The sequence below is a fragment of the Thunnus maccoyii genome, chromosome 7 (genome assembly GCF_910596095.1).
Source record: "Thunnus maccoyii chromosome 7, fThuMac1.1, whole genome shotgun sequence".
In the NCBI taxonomy this organism is placed as follows: Eukaryota; Metazoa; Chordata; class Actinopteri; order Scombriformes; family Scombridae; genus Thunnus; species Thunnus maccoyii.
Window position 1 is genome coordinate 25596844 of NC_056539.1, and position 14784 is coordinate 25611627.

A 14784-nucleotide genomic window follows, 5' to 3' on the forward strand; every position below is an offset into this window, starting at 1 on the left:
GCTTACAGCGCAAAATCAAAAGCACTAAAAAAAACTTTGGTTAATTAAAATGATTGCATGGACTGGATCAGAAAGACACAACTGCAGAGGACCAGCACTCCACTCACAGAAATTGTGTGTTCAAAAGCCCCTTTAAAATCTTGTAGAAAATACAAAATATACCATGCTGACACTCCAGCTAATGATTTATCTGCGCTGGCAGCAAGAGGAAAGAAAAGATAAAAAAAACATGTTGTGAAATGAGTTCAAACTGTGTACTACAGGCATGTCCAATAATCAAAACCCCCTAATTTATATCTTGTCTGCCTGTCATTTCTCCTTTCTGTCCCACTTCAGTATGTGGTTTCATCTCTTCTCCTCACTGTAATTAATTTCTCTTCTCTTCAAGCCCCATATGTTTTCATTTCTCTCTCTATATTTTGTCAGTTAGATATCCCCACAATTCTCCCTTTTCTAAACATTTCCCTAATTGCTTCCCCGCTCTTGTTTCCCATCATCACTCTCTCACTATGATCAAAGGTCCGCTCACACCAGAAAGTAGCACAGCAAAGTTCATCCTCACATCTTTGCGAAACAGACAGTAGCCTGCTAGAGGTGTGATGAGAGTACTCACAGAGCTAGTTGCACTGCATTCATGAAATATCAGCAGAATGGGAAGAACAGGAACATTTCCCATTGTTCCAATTTGGGAGTATTCATGCATTATTCCAAGATACTAACCCCCCACTGCCAGCCTTGTATGCAGTCACACCATATGAATTAATTAGCTTTGTTTGTTGGGTTACATATTTGTTGGGGTTCGTTAACAAGTGAAACCAGATCCAAATTGTGTACATCTTCTTTTGAATCAGCTGAATCAACTCTGTTAGTTAATATTCAACTTTATTTAAATATAACTGCCAGTGATGATGACCTGAAGTGGTTTGACACTGCTGCACTTCTTTTTCTCAAGTGAGAGTTGTTATTAGAAATTCTCAGTACAGTCTGAATGATATGAACTCTGAACTCATCACTGGTAAACCACTGTAGCTGGCAAGCTAATGACATACACGCTATCAAGTTAGGAACAAGCCAGTGCTAGCCAGCCACAACAGATCACCGAGCTTCTTTCTATTTTCTCTATATTGTGTGGTTCACTCCCTGCTGGCATTTTGTACTCAGGATTGTGCATCTTTTCCCTCAGTAATGATTATTGAAAGGGGAAAAAAGCTCTGAGCTTGTGTACCATTACCATCCGTGCTAACGGTCCCTAATGGTACTATATGCTCCACAAAGTTTATTCTAAAGACGTAATTGTACCATCGACTCCTGTCTCATAACTGTCTGCCTCTTTTGTGGAGCAGTTTATAGTCTGACAGAATAGGGAATGGTGCAAAACAGCTAATAAGCTATGATAGCTTAATCTATTTTGTACTTTCTGACTTTCTCTTTCTCCACTGCCATGCGTTTCCCATTTTCTCTACATTTCAGCTTTTTAACATTCCGTGATTCTCTCATTCCTGTTCCTCTCCTAATTTCTTTCCCATTCTTATTTCCCATCATCACCCTCTCACTCTCTTTATCTGTCACGGTCTTCCTTCTGAGATTCATTCTCCCTCATCTATTTCTCCATTTGCACTGTTGGAAAAGCCCCATAAAAAAGAACCCACTTAACGAATGACCTGTCGACATCTCCATTTGCCACATCTATCGCGGTCAACCTGGCGGGCCTTGTTCCTCCTGCCTGTCCAATATTCTGCTGCTGCTCTTTGTGCAGGCCACCTGCCTGCAGCGCTCTGCTGTATTTAGTGTGCTCTCCCAGTGTGGGGAGACAGATAATGGAAGAAGAAGGAGAAAAGCATACACATACAGGTGGAGAGAGAAAGAGGCTGAAGAAATGAAAGGGTTCAGCCCTGACTTTCTTCTTTATAGCCGCAGGCAGCTCTTGCTCTACAATGCCAATAAACAAACCTCTCCCCTTCGCTTGCACTTCATCTTCCAGATTAGTTTGACACTTAGGCTTTTTAAGATAGGGAACCATGGAGAGTGTCAAGAAAGATAAGAGCCCGGGTGTAACACGCGAAAAGGGCTTTGAGCCAGACTTGAACCCTTGATTTCACAAGAACATGGTAGGAGGCTCAGCCGGCTGAGTCACCAGCGCGGCCTCCTTTTACATCTCTTTCTCCTCCTGCCTTTTTGGAAAATCTCTCCTCTCCTCTCCTCTCCTCTCCTCTCCTCTCCTCTCCTCTCCTCTCCTCTCCTCTCCTCTCCTCTCCTCTCTCCTCTCCTCTCGATTAAAAAACATTGAGTAGGAGTACGAGCAAAATGCCTGAGTCCACATCTTTTTGTTTGCATATAACTGGAACCAGACCAGGAACAAATTCCCACAAAAAAGAATTTATTTACCCAAAGAAATTACTTCCATTGTTATCAGCAATTATGCAAATCCCCAAAGCTATTCCCAACATTTGGCCCCAGTTTTTAAAAATTCAAAGCATTTTGTTTGAATTATAAAGATTTATGTTCATGCTATCATGCGGTTTTCCCTTTTTAACTCAAAGGAAAACATTACACTCAGACAAAGGACTCCCCTAGGGCAGATAAAGATGGCTCTGCTTTGTGTGAGCAATACTCAGTGGTCTAGAGTAGGAGTATTGCAGGCTATGGGATGGGTATATTTTATGAAATGATTTTTGTCGCCACAATCTTTAAGCCGCTTTCATCTATGATTAAGGCTCCCATCTGATTTGTGTGAGGTCTTTCCTTGGTAATCGTAATGTTTTGTTGTCATATCTGTCAAATCTTCTTACATATAAATCATCACTCTTATATCTTGAACACCAACCAAATAGATTTACACCCTTTAGCATCAACACACCTCTGACCCACGACGCATCAGTCCCCCCTCCCATTTGCACTTATGTAAGGAGAGATTCCTGGGAATTGTTCAGACAAGGTCGCAATGCCATGTAGCTTCCCTTCAGTCTTAGCAAATTGCCTGTGCTGAGAGAGTTGAGGCAGGCTTCTGGCTAACACCAGTGTTTTCCATGTGTACAGTTTGGCAAAGAGTGAGCTCAGATGTGCTTTCAGATAGTCATCCAAAAGTAAGAGAATGACAGGATTTACTTTACCCTCCCATTTAGGCTTAATCCAGCAATTTTGTGTTCTTGGGTGTTAGGTCTTATAATTTCTACTATCGGTCATGATAACAATTTACTCCTCCCTTCTGTTTAGAAGAGGGGTATACGGATAACATCCTCTATTGCAGTATATGTAATTTTATATTGTGATATCGATCTTGTGTGTGTATAGTAGTAGTAGTAGTAGTAGTATAGTTTTCTGGAAAATCAATAACCAGTAAAATAAGCAGAATATAATGCTTTTCTGACTGATTGAGCAAATTAAATACTGAACAAAGGTATCGAGGTACTAAAATTGTGTAAAAATCTAATATTGCTACAAATCAGTCCCGCTCATTGATTGGCAACACTGCTCACAATTAAATAATACACCCAGAGATAAAGGGATGGCTACCATGGTATAAAAGAACAGTTGACAAATTTATATCATCTCACAGTTTATCATCAAATTGCCTAACCCTACAGTAGCTCTGCTGTAGAGTACGACAAGACAAGAGTACAAACCTTGTAATGCTTTACAAAAAACTTCAATTTAACAGAAATTACCCCCAATCACCTGTCTTTGAGTTGGATCAAAAATAAACACTGAAATTAGTGCTCTAGAAATCCAAGTAGCCATAGTAATGAGCGGCACAGTATAATGCAAACATATTTGGGTCAACTTGCTGGATGAACAAATTACCTGCCCGAACAGATCTGCTTGTGAGTTTCCAAAATCTCGACAATGTACTGTAAATACAAGAATTCCCTTTAAGACACAGCATATGGCCTACCTTGAGAAATCAGTGTTTCTTTTAATATTATATTCCTTTGAAGAGTCACACACTATTAATTTGAGTGTTTTAGCCTGTTAACATTACTGCAAACCATTTTCTGAAGCATATGTTTTTTGACTGATTTCTTACCTTCCCGTCAGCAGTTGGTTTCTGTCCATCTCATAATTTGATGACAGTAAACTTGGAGAGACTTGAAACTGCTTATGTTAGTTAATCAATCACAAAATTTATTTTTTGTGTCTGGCTTGTGTTGTCATCATGTGGTAATGTAGTCTACAGCAGGGTTTTGAGCTCCACTGCTTTTGAACTCCACTGCTTCCCATTGTTGCTTGTATATCATTGCATTTGTTTACATTGCATAGCTGAACAACTCTCCGCTCATACAGTAGACGGGAGCTCGACACATCGGCTGTCTACACTGGTCATTGTTTAGTCTTCATAGGCTTCAGGGTTGATTCATGGTGAGGAATAAACACAGCAAGATATGGCAACAAAGAGAAATACAAGATGTGCTGTGCCTGTACAAAGACAGTAAAACACAGATAAAATGCCAACAGACACACAAACACTATCATCTCTACTTTGTTCCACTCCCTCTGTGCTTTTTTGCTGTGGTTTCTTGGCTGTAGTGATTATTAGTGATATTAGAGCCCAGCCTGAAGCCTGTGTAGTCTCTCGCCCCCACAGGTCAGCAGAGTTCAACCTTACAGGAAGAGGCTGTCTGTGGGAGAGAACAGACCAAAGCCGCAATCAGATTATTGCTCAGCCATGCTTCACCCACACTTAAAGTAAGACTCTGTAACTTCTGTTGAACGGCAGCATCAGCTGTCTCTGCTGCCACAAGTGGTAATTACAGGACGCTGATACATTTTAATTCCGTTGATATCTGAGCAGTGAGGGTACTGCACTATTATAACGTGAGGGAACACTATTTGGAGTTGAACAGACTTCAACACATATGATGTGTTTAGATCGCAAGCGTAGCATGAGCAGCACGTTGAGCAGAGCAGAAGCATCAGTGTGTGCTCCGTCTGTGTGTCTAAACAGGAGACGAACTGTGTAGACACAGACGGAGCACACACTGATGCTTCTGCTCTGCTCAATGTGCTGCTCAAGCTACACTTGCAGTCTAAACATGGGGTTACTGTTGTGAAATCCCTCACTGTGCTTCTGGCTGATCTTATTTATGTGATCGTCAACATTTGAACCCTCAGCAGCTGTGTGCTAAAATGTAGTTGCTAACAGCTAGCGTTATACTGACTGACTTAAGTTACGATCCACATCTTCTTCACACCCCATAGAAAATACAGTCCGGTGGCTGCTAGTATGTATCTTAGTTGCATATAGGTGAGATAACAAGTGATTTTAATTCACCAAAGGGCTCATCAGATGAGTCAGCTGACGCTAATCAGCTAAAGACCCATCTGCACCTACTCATAGAACTGGAGTTACATCCAGTGAACTACTATTTCTTGTGGGTGATCGTACCCACTCAACCCAAGTTACATAGTGCAAGAACAGGCGTTTGGGGCGTGGAGTGAGAATGAAAGAGGTGCCATTCTCCCTATTACAAGTAAGCATCCCATCAGAATGATTTTGAAGCTGTTATTTAAAGGTAAAATAATTGCATAATGTGGCTTTAATGATAAAACTTGCTTTCTTTCATTTCCTTTATTTTTTGTCTTTGCTCAAAACATTTTTTCTTAGGCCTTATGCATCTTTTTTTTTTAGATGATCTCTCTTTTTTGACTTTTACAGTTTGTCCCTGCCCTACCGAGTCAGATGACCACCCTAGAAAGACAGAACAAGATCAAGCTTGAGTGACACTAATGATAAATAAAACCAGATCTCATTGGGGAAGGGAGACAATACAAAACAAATGCCAGGTTCCTCTCCTGCCATCAGCCACTGGAGAGTGCTTCCTCCAAAATCAATAACAACTGATCATATTGTGTTCGAGCTTCGGATGCATTGTTTCACACCCGATGGAAACGTGCAAACTCAAAAATGGCCCAGATTAAATTGCTGGTGGCTGATGCACATCTTCATTTCCATCTAGTCCACTGAACCAACAAGGGATTCAATTGATTTTGTTGTTTTATGGCTTATTGACTCAAATAAAAAAAGTCAGAAAATTAATGAATTCACATAACCTGTCATGCTCACTTAAATACATGCTTCCAGTACTTTGGCCGACATTATCCAAAAAGTAAATTATTTCAAGTTCATGGTTCAAGTTTGTAACTATATTGCAATGCCTTCCAGCTCAGCTTTTGTTTACATTTTGCACTGAGTAAAAAAGACACAAAAGCTGTTATTATGCACACTGTTGACTATAGTACAGATGCTTCCCCGCTCTGCTCCTCTTTCACGACAAGGAGCTCTGTGGCAGCAGCTAGAATGACACGTTGTCATGTTTGGTAGGATTTTTGGGTTATAGTGACTCTGCTGGGGCTCTGACGGGGATGACACGACAAACCAGGGGAATGTGATGTTTTGAAAAACAAAGGAAAACATCCAGGCAAGTCAGAATGTGTAGGAAGCAAGACAGGCATACAGAGGAATGGAACCGAAACTGGAAATGTATCTCTTTTGTGCTTCCTGTCTTTCTGTTTTCCTGATGTCCGTCTGAGCGGCTTTTCTTGCATGCCGACAAGGAGGCCTATGCTCTCTGCTTTCATTTTGCTTTCCTGTCAGTCTTCTCATTTACATAGAAACTACACCGAAAGTAGAGTAGAGAAAGAGATGGAGAATGCGAAATGATTGAAATAAGGCATGCAACATACCCTGGGATTTTAGAGGGGAAGAAGAGGGCAGTAGACAGAAGTTTTCGTATTCTCTTACTATGCACACGTTTTGTCACCATGGCAAGAAAACATACAAGAGAAGGCTGCTTTTTTTTTTTAAAGGGGACATAGTATGCACATTTACAGGTCTATATTTTTAATATGGGGCTCTACTGGAATAACTTTTGAATGATTTACAGTTCAAAAAAATCCCTATTTAACTCATACTGACCCTTTACGCAGCCCCTCAGTTCAGCCTCTGTCTGAAATGGGCCGTTTTAGCTCCTGACTCTTTAAGGCCTCCCTCCTGATGAGCCCACTCTGTTCTGGTTGGCCAGTTCTTGGAAGCTGCCCCTCGGGAGACTTCCACCGGCTCCGGAGGCTACGTCAACAAACCATGCAACACACTGTAGTAGTAGGATATCACTACTTTTTCTCATTCTTTACTTGAAATGTTAGCTTCTCAAATATATCCATGCATGTTCGAGCCGAAATCCGATCCGAGATATGAAAGTGGACAACCCAAACAACACATGGAAAAACCTTAGCAACAGCCTTAGCAACAAAGGCTGTGGAAGGGATGGCCGTTAATAGACAAGCACCAGCTCGTTGGCAATGTAGAAAAAACTGTTGCAAACAAAGCGTTGAGAGCAGGCAGAAGCCCTGGCTTTTGACTTGCAGGGAGCATTTTTACATACGTTAACCTTAAGTTTTGGAACTTGGTATTATGTTCAGCATAGATATCCAACATCATAACAGTATATAAATGACAGAAAATCACAAAAAGCATAATATGTCCCCTTTTAAAATTATGGATTTCAGTTTCCCATCTTTGTGTCTGTATGACATCAGAGTCATTCTCTCTTGGTTTTCCTCAGCCCCCCCCCCTCTCTCTCTCTCTCACTCATACACATGCACACATGCACACACATTATTCACCACAGTCCAGGTCATTTCCGCTTGAGCAGTGAGGTGTGTACTGTTGTCAGTTCAGTGGGCGTCTGTTTCAACGTATAAACAGTCTTTTCCCTGCCTGAAGGCCTTATCAGCAACTGGCCTTCCTCAGGATGTCTGCCAGGCCTGGCCCAGCCACACACACACACACACACACACACACACACACACACACACACACACACACACACACACACACACACATACACACACACACACACATACACACACATATATATATACTGTTCCCAGTGGAAAATGCTGGTCATAGTTTAATTTACTGTTTTTCCATCTAAAAGCCATCTTAGTAATTGGATATTTGTTGTTACACTCTCAGAATTTACTTTGCCAATGCTTCAAGTGTTTTTCAAGAGCTACAGTAGAGGACAATCTGAGATGAGTGTCTTTAGTCCAGGGTGGATCACTACATAGTGTACTGCAATAGTAACTGTTTCACTGTTTTATCAACTTACAAATATAAAACAATTCTTCGGGAGGAGTTCCTGTTCTAGTTTTCAAGTGGATAGTTTGTAGTTCTCTTAGTGCACTGGAGAAATTCTGATACGCTGTTCAGTCAACAGTCAGAATATCGAAAACTGTGCTTTGTTTCACTCCTGACTGGTTCTGACTAGATTTTAACATTTGAGAGGTGTTTACTATTAATGCCATGTCATGTCACTGCTTCTCCCACCCCCACTCTGGGAAACAGCCAAAGACACACTCACTTACTCAGAAATGAATATTTGACCTGAAAGAGGATATTTTGTGGGGCTCGCTCAGACTAGAAATTCACCAAAGGAGTGTGTATTTTTAGCGTTATCTCTGTGTCTGTATATAACTGCCATGAAGGAATGAAAAAAACCAGAGCAATGAAAACCATGAAAAAATGTAGCACATATTTTTGATGATCAATGATATCATCAGATGGTGGTGCAAGGTTAGTCAAGAGACTATATATGGTCTGAAGCTGAAATTTTTCTACTTCCAAGAATTGGTAGTTGATACCGTGTGTGTGTGTGTTCAAGCGGTGATGTATGACTTCAATCATAGGTACACACACACACACACCATACAAACGCTGAAAAGATCACTTTGAAACATGTGGTGAGCCAACATATTTGTTGAATATTATAAATCTCCAGGATCTCTGTTAAAAATATTTACAGTATTTTGCTTGATAAATGAGGCACCCTGCAAAAATGTGAGAAAAATGGAAAGCTGTAACACAGTTGTTTCTAACTGGAAGTAATGGCGTAATACTGGTATTGGATAGTTTCTAAAAGAAAGGTGTCTGAATTTGAAATACTTTCACTTTTTATTACACTGTATGTGTTTCTTAAACATGTACTCTCTAATTTTGACGAACATCCCTAAGTCTCCTCTTAGTTCATGTTTTAAAACCCAAATCTGAGCTGTGTTAAATTTGAAAATGCAGCCACAGTTACATTTTTATACCTTAAAGGTAGGCTTCGTATCTTTTTAAGGTATAAATGGGAGCAAATTTCCAGGCCCTAGTGACATTGCACAGACAAAACTGAAGATAACCTTTAAAAAATTACAACTTTATGAGTTAATTATATGTTCTATTATTTATGTGTGTGTGTGTGGGTGTGTGTGTTAAGTTCATTTTGAGAGGAAAACCTTTATTTCCAGATGCCTTCAAGCTGTTGAATTTGATGTTGTCTGAGAACTCTGAGGTTTGCCAATAAAAACAGTTTTTGGTTTTTCACACTGGCACCCACTCAGACACATGCACACAAATACCTCAGACTACTCCTGTACAGATAATTGTGTGTTGCAAGACTTGGCATAAATCTCAGCTGCTGTTCTAAAACTGTAACAATAACATGCACAATTATGTTGTGAGTCATGGCAGGTATTTAAAATGATTAGCAGAATTACATTCCATACAGTATAATGAAACATGAGATTCATTTCTATTCCCATTAACTGAGATAATTTAAAAACATGCATGCAAAGTCAGAATATCTGACAACGTAACCTGATTTGAGGTGAAGAATTAGTTGGAGGAAAACTTATTTAAGTCAGGCTGCTAGTGAGTGATGACTGCAGTGCCTGGCGGCGGCCACTAACCATTAGTTATAATTATATACTGCGCATTACAAATGCTTTCTTTTGCAGAGGGTTTGCACATGTCTTTGTAAATATCCCAGTTATGAAAACATTCTGCATATGACTCCAAGCTGTTATGCTGAACTGTATATTTATGAGCTGTGGAGTAAACGCAAGAATGCTGGTCTGCTAAATTAAAGTTCTTTTTCAGACAAGTGGAAAGAAAAGATCTCTGAAGCCAGGGGTCAGTCCGTACCCCCGCACCTGTTTCTGCATGTTGTGAACCCACGTGGTGCAGCCCTATGTGGTTTTCTTTGAGCTGAGCTGAGCCGGGTTCCATTAGTACACCCTGGGCACCTGGCCACTCATAGGCCTCACTCCAGAAAGGGGAACCGGTCTCCAGGCAAAGTCGCTTTACCCCAGTGAAGCTGATTCACAGAGTTCTTTTTATCATCCTCAAGCCACCTGTATGTTTCAACCAAAGTGCTTATCGGATGGTCGAACAGCATCTGAAACCCCTTTATCCCCCATCTGTTTATGACATTGGAATTGCAGGGAGGTTAAGCACATCCACTTGTGTGATTGGCCAGGTGTGTGGAAGTTAGAGAGCAAGATTTATCCCTCAATCTCTCTTTTTGTCCTTCATAGAATTGCTTCTGTCACTTTAAGAAGATTCAAGTACAACACTATGAATGTCTTTGAGTAAAGATTGTTTTTAAGAAAGTTTATTGCATCTCTCCCCCCCTCTATGCCAGGGGGGAGAGATGCAATGTAGTCAGCATTTTAACCAATATATCCAACTAAATTAAGGCTTTTAGGATTACTCCTCTCTTTGCTCTGCCTAAGAACGCATGAAAAACATTTCCTTTTTCTGTACAAACTAGTTTTTGACAGGGACCGGTTCGCCTTGGGACACCCTACCAGAAGCTATTTCTCCCAAGGCCTCAAAATCACGGGGCATGCAAACGGACAGTCTAATACCCCTGCATAACTTTGTACGCTGAACCAATTTGCCTGTCGATCTCATACTCCATCACGGCCTTCATTGTGAGCACAACAATGAGATACTTCACTTGAGACAGCCACTCACTCACAGAATTTTGACGTTGTACATTCATTTTTTTTTAGCACAAGCAAGATGCACAGACAATGTCTTACCTTGACAAACACGGAAAAGACACAAGGGGGGTAAAACTCTACAATTCCTTGGGGTTTGAGGTGGGATCTGATCCCTCCTGACAGGAGACGGTTCATGTGATCGGCAAGAGGGAAGCTTAACCCCCTAGGCCGCATCACACCCTCTTTCAGTCCGCTGCTTTAGATGAAAGGGCACAAGTTGATTTCATGCATTGTGTTGGACATATAGGGTGAGGGGAGGATTTAGCCACAGGTGCTGTGAACATTGTCTAAGTTTATGTCTGATATAAAGAAAATTGTGCTTTATATGATTCATTTTTAAATACAAATCATGCACGTTCTATAAAGAGGATATCATGAGCAAGAATAGTCTGAATATGGTCCCTCCAAGCTAGTAGTGAAAGTCCAATATAATATTCAATTTCTATTCATGTCAGTCAGGACATATTGCTCATATTTCATATTGCACAAAGTTACTGTGCTGTATAGTCCTGTCTATGTGCTGTACTGCGTGTCTTATGGTTTTCTACCCCGTCTGGTTTCTTGTTGTTACCCTATCAGCATGACTCTCCCACACACATCCTCACATGTTCTGCTTCCTTAAACTTGTTTAGTATTATAAACATCATCGGAGTCAAAAGATTTAGACATAAGTCAAGTGTAATTTAAATTAAGTTAAACTATCAGTAGTGTGAGTTTTAACTTCTTGCTAATCCATCCCTCTGTCTATGGCATCTATCGGCGTTGAAGTCACTCAAAGTGCACCCAAAAGCCTACTTGTCTCCCTCCAGTCTTGATTAAAATGAACCCTTTGGACTCAGAGAACATCTACACAGAGCCAGACTGGTTTGATTTAGAGGCCTGGCATTGCTACAGCTATGCCATATATCCATATGAATATTTCATATGCTCAGTATTTCTGTGCACTCACATGGCATGTCAAGCCTGAGTGTGGAGGCTATATTTTACAGATGCTGTGTGCTTGCTGCTGAGCTGTTTTGGGGTGGATGTTTGCTTTAAAAATGTGATCCACACATTCACTAAGAGGGGAATTAGCACTGGTGGTCTGAGGGATCGGTGCAGGAGTGAGATAAGAGATAGGACCCATTAGTCTGGGCAGTTAGCCTATTTAAAGGCTGTTAATTATTTACCTCATTTACACTACAGAGCCAACTGAGCTAGCCAGGGTTTACTCATTAGACTGCGTTCTGTTATTGAGCTGGACATGGCTAACTAGGGGGTTAACTTGTTAAATTTCACGGGGATGATACCACAGCAAGGCCAGACTGATGCTTCTAAAAAGTATTTTTAATCTAGTGTGGAGCTCGACCTGGTCAAAGCAGGCCTCATGTGGCTCTGTAGTAGCACGGCGGGGGTTGACTTTAAGTCCTCCAGTAATAATTAGACTGGTGCATGGTGGGAGTTCACTATATGCAAGCCTTGTGCCCGCAAGGTAATACACAGATGCACATACCATACAGTACATGTGTGCACATACTAGTAGATGCATGAATGAACACAGACCTGTACATTTGACACACAATTGCATAAACACATGTCCCATTTGTGGTCATTTGCATTAGAGGAAATCCCAGTGTTATGATGGGAGCTTTACACACAGTTACATCTACACACACTTTAAAGTTGCCGCACTAAAAACACATACAGAGAGGCAGTGGTGGTTGATCAAAGTGTCTGTGTGCATGTGTGTGTGTGTGTGTGTTGTCCGTTGAACCCATTTATCTTTTAGGGTGTTATTTATTTCTGGGCCAGTTGGTTGCAGTGGGCAGACTGAGCAGATGAATCTATCATAGCGAGAGAGATGAGAATCTTCTCTTCTCTTCTCTTCTCTTCTCTTCTCTTCTCTTCTCTTCTCTTCTCGTCTCTTCTCTTCTATCCCCACCCCTCAGCACCATCTGCCAACACCTCCACCCCCTTCCCCACCATCGCCTCTCTCTCCCTTCCTCTCTTTCTTTTTGTTTTTTTTTTTTTCCTTTCTCTGCTGAGGTTAAAAGAGAGACGAGGTCAGTAGCTCTCACAGAAACAGGAAGGACAGGAGGTGAGGAGCTGCAGGCAGGTGAGAGGCAAGTCGCCCCATGAGAATTTACTTCTTTTGGTGACTCATCCTCCTATTTTTGTCTTGTTTGTTCGTGACCTCTCTAGACTTCTTTTTCCTTAACAGTTTTTTCTCTCATGAACAGTTTCCTTAATCAGAATTCCGATTTGTTTACCTCACGTTGTTCATCTTCTCTCCTTTGATCCGTTACACCTCTACACCTCACCTCTCGCTTTTCTCACCTCCCTCTTTTCCAGTCTATTTTTTGCAGGGTAGAACATAAGTCACATGTGTTTGCCTGGGATGTGCGAGAAAAAGGTGTGAAAGAGAGAAATAGGGACAGTGTATGTGTTTGTATGTCTGTGTGAGTGTGAGAGTGGGAGAGTGGTGTTTTTTCTGTTCGCGGAACGTTAGCGCTCCTCACACAGCTTTGCCAGCTGATACAAACGCGGGAGGAGTAAGTTGGCAGGCTGACAATCAGGCAACACAGATGCATGCACACAAAAACAAACACATGCAACACAGTGAAACACGGGCACTGAGCTAGTTCACTTAACTATTTCCCCCCCCCCCCCTTCCGTTAGAATGTATGTGTCACATGTTGGATTTGTGTCCCCCCCCTACATGTTTTTCTGTGTGCATTGAAGCGGAAGTGGTGCTGGGAGGCTGTCATCATGCTAAGATCAATAGACACTGAATTTATGTAGTGTTGAAGTGAAGTGTTGATTTCTTTCCAGAGTCATCCTGCCTGCTCTGCAGAATGTACAGCTATACTGAACCGCCGTCGCCTGCCTGGCTTCACACTCTGTTGGTGTAAGGCAGGCTCTTTATCACCAGCAGGTGTGTGTGTGAGTGTGTGGTGGGATAAAATGTGCGTTCGTATGCATGGTTGTGTGCTTGCATGCTGTCTTATCCAACGGTCATCCAAGTGTGTTCGAATTTGCGAGTGTACATGTTTAGCTGCGTAAGTAGAAAGTGGTAATTAACGAGCAAGGGGACCGGGATTTATTTATAACTCGTGGTTCTGTGAGAGTGTTAACACATCAGCTCAAACTTGCTTATACTGTACATTTGAATTTTTTATAGGTGTTTGGTGTTTGTATGTGTGCGTGAGAGTTGTTTTTACCTGTCATAGCGAGTGGAAGCAGATGTAATGTGACATGGCAGTGCTGTAAGTGATCTATTCTCTATGGCAACGTACAGCGCACTTTCTCCCTCCTCTCCCTTGGTTACATCCTCCATATCTTTTCTCTTAGCATCCCTCATTCTTGTTATCCCTTACATGTCCCCCTCTTACCCTGTCATGTCTTTTTCTCACAGCTCTCCTTTAACCACGTTCTCTTCTTTCTCCTATCCCTTACTCTACCTCCCATTTCCAACTGCCTCTGCTCATTTTATACCAGTTCATCCTCCTTTTCAGCACCCTTTCACATCTGCTACATGTTGACATGTCGGAATAGTCAGATATCTCACATGCTAATCAGCGGTAGCAGTTACTTCACCACCCTCATTAACTTCCATGAGGAGGAAGTAGCCATAACGCGAGTGTTGCTCCAGCTAGAAGGGGTTGGCTGTGTGCTCCAATGAATAATAGATGGTGTGTCACTTCCTTTATCGCTAATGAAAGCAGGCAGCTGCTCCTCGTTCTGGAATACCACTATAGGGTGTGAGGAGAGCCGTCTGGAAAAGGAAGATGCTTGCATTCTCTGTATGGAGGGCTAAAGAAATCAAGTGATAGACTGATAAGAAAACAGTTGCAGGCAGGGCAGGCAGAAGGGTTATCTGTCCTTTGACAGATAAGGCAGAAGCAGGACAGGGATGGTACCACTAAAGTCATGTCCACACCAATGCAGATAAGGTTGAAATGGCACCTTTTTTTTTTT

At 41.6% G+C, this 14784-nt stretch overlaps 1 protein-coding gene across 6 annotated transcripts in view; it reads left to right on the top strand.

Annotated features, from left to right (window-relative positions):
- The window catches only part of kank4 (KN motif and ankyrin repeat domains 4), an 84502-nt gene that overhangs the window by 38655 nt on the left and 31063 nt on the right, over positions 1 to 14784 (top strand). Inside the window, exon 1 of one of the 6 annotated variants that reach the window (XM_042416357.1) lies at positions 12848 to 12922. The exons of 3 other annotated variants lie outside the window; for them this stretch is intronic. The gene's annotated coding sequence lies outside the window, so the exon portion shown is untranslated. Of the gene's footprint in view, positions 1 to 12847; positions 12930 to 13721; positions 13742 to 14784 lie in introns of those variants that run through there. 2 more of the 6 variants (XM_042416358.1, XM_042416359.1) reach the window with 2 other exon arrangements.